A 6,964-nucleotide genomic window follows, 5' to 3' on the forward strand; every position below is an offset into this window, starting at 1 on the left:
AACAAGGCTCAAGCGCACGATTGCTTATTGCCTATGTTTTATATATAATACCAAAAAACTGAAGGTAAGTTAAAAGGACCCTTGCAAGTGGAGGAATTCGATCGCAGTCTACAAGCTCTCCTAGCAATGGCTCAGAAAGAAGAGTGTGCAGAAGAAATCCGCCAGCTCTCACAAAATTTAAAGATATCATCCAAGAGCAAGATATTATCTCTTCACCCTTTTTTAGACGTAAATTGTCTTTTGCGAGTTGGAGGACGATTACAAGAATCTCAATTGGATTATGACCAGAAACATCCCATTATCCTGCCAAAAAATCACCACCTCACTCGTTTGATCATCATGTCAGAGCACCTAAAACATCTATACGCAGGAATTCAATTACTGTTGGCAATAATACGCACACGATATTGGCCAATAGCAGGAAAGAACACTCTAAGAAAATCTTGCACAAATGCGTTGTCTTTTGTAGGGCCCGCCCAGCTCCCGTCGAGCAATTAATGAGTAACCTGCCTGCATCGCGCGTCTTACCTTTGTCTCCGTTCTCCCAAACGGGAGTAGACTATGCAGGACCCTTCTATATTAAAATTAGTCGCAACAAGACGGGCAAGGACTATCTATGCGTCTTCGTGTGCTTTTCAACTAAAGTCGTCCATTTAAAAATTGTATACCGATCTGAGCACTTGAGCATTTTTGAACGCCTTAAAAAGATTTATAGCACGACGGGGCAAGTGTCATAGTCTATACTCTGACAATGGTACAAACTTTGTGGCAGCAAACAACTTTCTAAGGGAAATGTACCAACTAGTTCCAACAAACAATGCAAAAATTTGTGATTATTTAGCGGAACAATCTATTAAGTGAAAGTTTCTTCTCCCCAATCACCCCACATGTGGGAATCGGTGGTCAAAGCATGCAAAAATCGCTTGACAAAGGTCATCGGTTTAACCTCACTAAACTTCGAAGAATTAACCACCGTAGCGACACAAGTAGAGGCTCTCTTGAACTCGCGGCCGTTGACACCTATATCAACGGATCCTACTGATTTTAATGCACTCCGAGTCATTTCTTGATTGGCCGTCCACTTGTTTCTATAAGTGAAAGTGACCTTACCGATGTTAATATTAACCGTCTAAGCTGATATTTTTTTACAACTTTTAGAGCAAATTAGACAGAATTTCTGGAAACGGTGGTCAGTTGAATATTTGACTCAACTCCAGCAACGAAACAAGTGGAAGGAAGTTTGAGAACCGATAAAGAGGGGAACCATGGTCGTCTTACGAGACCAGAATATTCCTCCCATGAACTGGCGTCTAGAGAGAGTAATTAACGTACATAAGGACAAGGACAGTTTGGTTAGAGTCGTAGATGTGAAAACGAGCACCGGAATCTACCAGAGACTTCTAACTAAGCTTTGTATTCTGCCTATCGAAGCGTGAAGCGTTTTGAAAGTTTTGAAAGCACGAGCTTTCAAAGTCAGCCGCATTGTTAAATATAAATTTAATCTTCAAGTTTATATTGTTTTATATTTTTAGCTGTAGCGTTTATTTCAATATAACGTCAGACAGTGTTTGTTTTCGCATTGCACTACCGCCGATACTGACGATGATCGATACGATCGCCCCGCGAACGCGAACTTATCCAATATTCCGTGGTCGGTGCAACCGCGTCATCAAGCACGAACGCGAAACATGAAAGTGCCGGGATGCGCGCCGAATGGCGAGCCGGGTGCGATGGTGTTGGAATTTAATTCCGATAAGTTAATTCGAAATGATGTTAGAACTTCTATTGATGAACACTTTATTAATCAAGTTGATCGAATGCGTTACAATTCTCCGGGTAGAGCAGCGCAATGATAAGAACAAGATATGGCTAGAGCCGATCCCGGAGCGCGCGGAGTAATTGTTCGCACGTCGGGTGACCTTGAAAGATGCACACACCTTTTAAACTTTAATTTGAGACAGCTCTCATCCGACTCGCTTGCCGTGTTCACCTCTTCTGTCACCTCTTCTGATTAACGCTCGCCAGTATTCCCTTAGCTCGGGACAATCAAGCGATTTTCGGGAACCAATTGGGTAGCGAAACGTCATAACGTATAACTAAATTTTCGAGCGGCTCGGAAAGATTCACGCGCGGTAAGCATGCCTTTGAAATTTGTGTATTTGCTTCGCATCACGACGCGAAATCATGCTCCAATTTTGGTTTGAATTTGGTCACGACAGATGGCGTGATCGGCTTGAATACAAGCTGCTGCGTTCGAGTTTGAACTTTCTTTGCGGAATCCGCGACAATGTTCAAACTGCACGCGTCAGGCTTGCTATATCGTCGCATACTTAGAGTAGTAAATGGGGACCCGAGGAGCCACTAGCGCGCTCCCAGCCACACTAGAATAGTCATAACTAGCCCCTATATATATATATGGCGGAGAGAGAACGCACGTAAGGCCTTTCTCGAGCATGTAACAACGAGTCGTATCTCAACGAATAAAGATATATAAGCAAACCTGAAGAACTCAATAATTATTCAGCCCATTAACTGGGAAAAGGGAAACGCCGCACACAAGGTATTAACAATATGTATGTATGTATATAAATTTAAGCATGTATGTGTGTACAGTCCGACTGAGAGGGTCGGTCTGGGGCTCCTCCTCGCCGAGCCGAGGGGGACGCGACTTTGTTTTACTTATTTTCTTTTTTTTGTTTTCGTGATACCGTATTAGGATATTTAGGATTTAGGGCGCCGAGTGAGGGCTCATTTTTTATTGTACAAAGAACGGAGGAGAAGCAGCCGTCGGGGGAATAGTATTGCGAGCAACCGACAGTAGGCGAGGTGCCCCGCCAAAAGTTTCCCCGCCGAGCCGTGCGTCGAGCCCCGCTGCTTGTTACCCTAAGCCGCAAAGATACCGTTGCCGCAAGTAAACCGTGGCAGCCAGGATACCGCATGGCGACATAAAAGATTTTTGGAAGGAATCACGCCGAGGGCACGCCACCGGGCTGCAGACCGGGGGGAGCGACCGTCAAACTGTCAACCGCCCACCACGCAGATCGGTTCGGCCACGGCATGGCCAGCCGGGCCAACCGAAAATGGCAGAGCTAGAGCACTCTCATCGGCGGAAGTCGTCACGCGCGGACCACGAGGCAATTGGAGAAGCGATGCGGCGCAGCATGGAATCGAGGCGTGCGGATCGACCGAAAATCGAAGCACGCGCATGCGCGGCGGCTTGAGCCGGCCGGCGCAAGACCGGGGCTCCTTACTGTTTGGCAAGCCGTGTCAGCATACGTGTCGACTAGGACGAGCCCCAGGATACCGATAGTTACCGTTAAGGGCTTCGAAGACCAGGACACCGTTCACTTTGTAAGGCCATCACTCGGCAGCCATCGATACGTAAGGTTCGGATAAGGCGGTCAGCCCTCGTGCGGGACCAGATACCGGATACCGTTTTTAATTGTGATAGTGGGCATCCGAAATCCGATACCGTGGTGTTATTATTTTAATGTAGAATAACTCGAAGCAAAGAGTAGAGTTTTGTGGCCGCACGAGGGCTCGGACCGACCGGCCCCAAATATTTGATAGCGTGAGTACGTCGCTCTCGGACTACGCCGGTGCCGACAGACATAGTTATATTAGAATCATTGTTATTGCGAATTGTTTCCGCAATTGGTAATTTTGTTTCTGTTCGAGCGGAGAGCCTCGCCGGCCTTCCGCCTCGTATTATCAATTCTATAGTTTCCGCATTTTTGTGTCTATAATTCGTTTCCCTCTTTATCAAAGTTATATCCGTGAATTAATTGTGAAGACTCTTTGAGTAAAGCTCATTGTTGCATTGTTACCGTTCTCACTATTACTACAGAAATACAACATAACTCTTTAATTGTTTAACAAGTTGAGTACCGAATCCTTCTACGACCTGCCTCGATCCGACATCTCCACACTTTCCGTCTCAATAAGAACCACGCCACTCTACTGTCTAGAGTAAAAGAGCTACCGGCACTTGTAACGCTTTCTAGTTGGTTACCGCATTATCGTTAATTATTGTGTGGCGCGAGAAGTCGCGCCTGGCGCCCAAAAATTTAGAGTATTGGGAAGTTACCATTTCTGCACGTTACCACTATCGTGTCGAGAGCAGTCTCGCCCGATATTTGGGGGATACCGTATACAAGTTACCGCTATCGTATCGAGAGCAATCTCGGTCGATATTAGGGGATATCGTATGCAAGTTACCGTTATCGCTTTGAGAGCAATCTCACTCGATATTGGGGGATACCGTATGTAAGTTACCGATACCGTATCGAGAGCATTCTCGAGGAATATTGAAGATACCGTTCTCGTAAACTATCGCACCCAACTAAGAAGGCGTTACTCGTTACCGTCTATACAGAGATTCCCGTTTAATTGGGCGTAGCCCCCTCGGACCTGGTGTTCCCAGGGGAAAGCAACGTCGCAATACATACATATATATATATATATATATATATATATATATGTGTGTGTGTGTGTGTGTGTGTGTGTGTGTGTGTTTGTGTATATATTGTAACCGTGCTCACGAGCAACGGCCAACTTCGCCTCCGTCCCTGCTCGCGGCCCTGAGCTGCCCGGGTGTCGGGGCGACTGCCTCCGCGAAATTTTCCACTGCAATGCTTAGTTGGGCGCCAGGTACGTTAAGCGTACCACTCTGTGTGCACCAAATCGCTAATGAACGGTACGGTAACAGAATCGCGGGAAAAACGAGCGCACGCTACGGGCGACCGGGGCGTTAGCGGCGGGAGTATCCCGTTTGGACACGTAACGATTGGACACCGCTCGATTGGACACGCACGATTGGACACGCACGATTGGACACCGCACGATTGGACACCGCACGATTGGACACCGCACGATTGGACACCGCATTATTGGACACTGCACGATTGGACACCGCACGATTGGACACCGCATTATTGGACACCGCACGATTGGACACCGCATTATTGGACACCGCATTATTGGACACCGCATTATTGGACACCGCATTATTGGACACCGCATTATTGGACACCGTACAATTGGACACACACACACATTTACGTGTGTGTATGCAGATTTCTAATACAGTTTGCATGGGTTAGCGACTTGGACGGGGTGGGTGCGGGAGGGGGGGCCGAAGGCCCCCCTTGCACCCCCCCGTGTGTGTGTGTGTGTGTGTGTGTGTGCGTGCGAGCATTTTCTGCACCACATAGGTTTGAAACTTTCCACGCAAAACGAGATGCTCCTAAAAATACGTATATAGATATTTAAAATTCAATTTTTTTTCTGGCAAATCGAAGCTTTTTTCTGCCAGATATTTCTAAGCTTAGATAATCTGTCATATGATATATAAATGTTATTCACTAGAAGACTGCGGTGTCCAATAATGCGGTGTCCAATCGTGCTGTGTCCAATCGTGCGGTGTCCAATAATGCGGTGTCCAATAATGCGGTGTCCAATCGTGCGGTGTCCAATAATGCGGTGTCCAATCGTGCGGTGTCCAATAATGCGGTGTCCAATCGTGTGGTGTCCAATCGTGCGGTGTCCAATCGAGCCGTGTCCAATCGTGCGTGTCCAATCGTGCGTGTCCAATCGAGCGGTGTCCAATCGTTACGTGTCCAAAAGGAGGTTACCCGTTAGCGGCTCCGATATCCAGCTGCTCAACCCTAAAATGGCAGAGGGGGAGGTTCTGCGCGGACGGATGGAATCGGGAAGGCGAGAGAATTATTGAAGCGACATAAATTTAACAATAAAATTAACAAATATATTTAACAGTAAGTAGTACAGGATTAGACGGCTCTATGTGGCGGCAATGGTGACCTGCGCGCGTTACAAGCTGACGATCGCCTGACATTACCTGTCGCGAATACGGGATAATCAATGAACGGATGATGTGACGTACGCGGGAATTCTCCGACGGGTCTACGCTTTTTATCCGGCGCTGTTGGTGGACGCCAAACTCCCAATGGAATAACAGTGTCGCCAAGGGCGATCGGGACGAACAGTAGCTCCGAGTTCACGCGACACGCGGCAGGCTCGTGCTCCTCCGCACGTTACAAGATCCCACAAGTAATATGCGCGATAATTATTCTGAGCTCGCCAACGAAATAATACGAGACAAGAATATGAAGTCGGACGAAAGCGCAATTAACAACGGTTCGCGATATCGATGCGATAGATTAAACCAAATTCTTTGAACAATAAATCGTAGATGCGCGACAATTCACAGCACGATTAATAGCTAGCGACACAATTATAGGACGAAATCACAGTTGACTCGGCTGCGGATCGGGACGCACACGCAATGTAATCAGAATACGAAACGAACAGCACAGAACGAACTCACGCGGGCGGGCGCGATCGGGCGAAACAGCGATACACTAATAAATTCGTGACTCTAATCTAAGGACCACAAGATCGTAATAAATCCGTAACTCTTTCGTGAGTTGCCCAATCGGTGGCTTTACAATTCACGACGCTCGTCTCACCAAGCCGGCTCCTTCGTCTCGGCCTCGTCCGGATCGGTCTCCAGCTCCTGCGTCCTCTTACATGGTGTCTCAGCTCGGGATCGGGATCGCACGCACAAGACAATACAACATCCACAGCTCGAGTGCGGGATCCTAGATCCTGCGGGGGCCGCTCGGCGACGCGTCCCACCTTGCCCCCGATACTCCGGGCCCTTATTGGTCGATTTTCCAAAAATCGATTTTCGCGCAGCGCGCGGCGTGCACGCCGTCGCCAGCTGATCGATCCAGGCGCGGTGGTCGATACTGTTGGGCCCCGTGCGCGGGAATTTCTGGCGCTTTCCTCTGGCAGATTCCTTTCTCCTGGCCGAGCGCCTTTTTCGCTACCGGAACGTTATTTCCTCCTCGACGAGGGCGTTCGTTGATGTCCAATTGTCATGATCTCCGCCGGGACTAGCGCGGGATCGGATTCGTAGGTGCCCCGTCGGAACATCGGCCTC

The sequence above is a fragment of the Monomorium pharaonis genome, chromosome 9, assembly GCF_013373865.1.
Source record: "Monomorium pharaonis isolate MP-MQ-018 chromosome 9, ASM1337386v2, whole genome shotgun sequence".
Taxonomy (NCBI): Eukaryota; Metazoa; Arthropoda; class Insecta; order Hymenoptera; family Formicidae; genus Monomorium; species Monomorium pharaonis.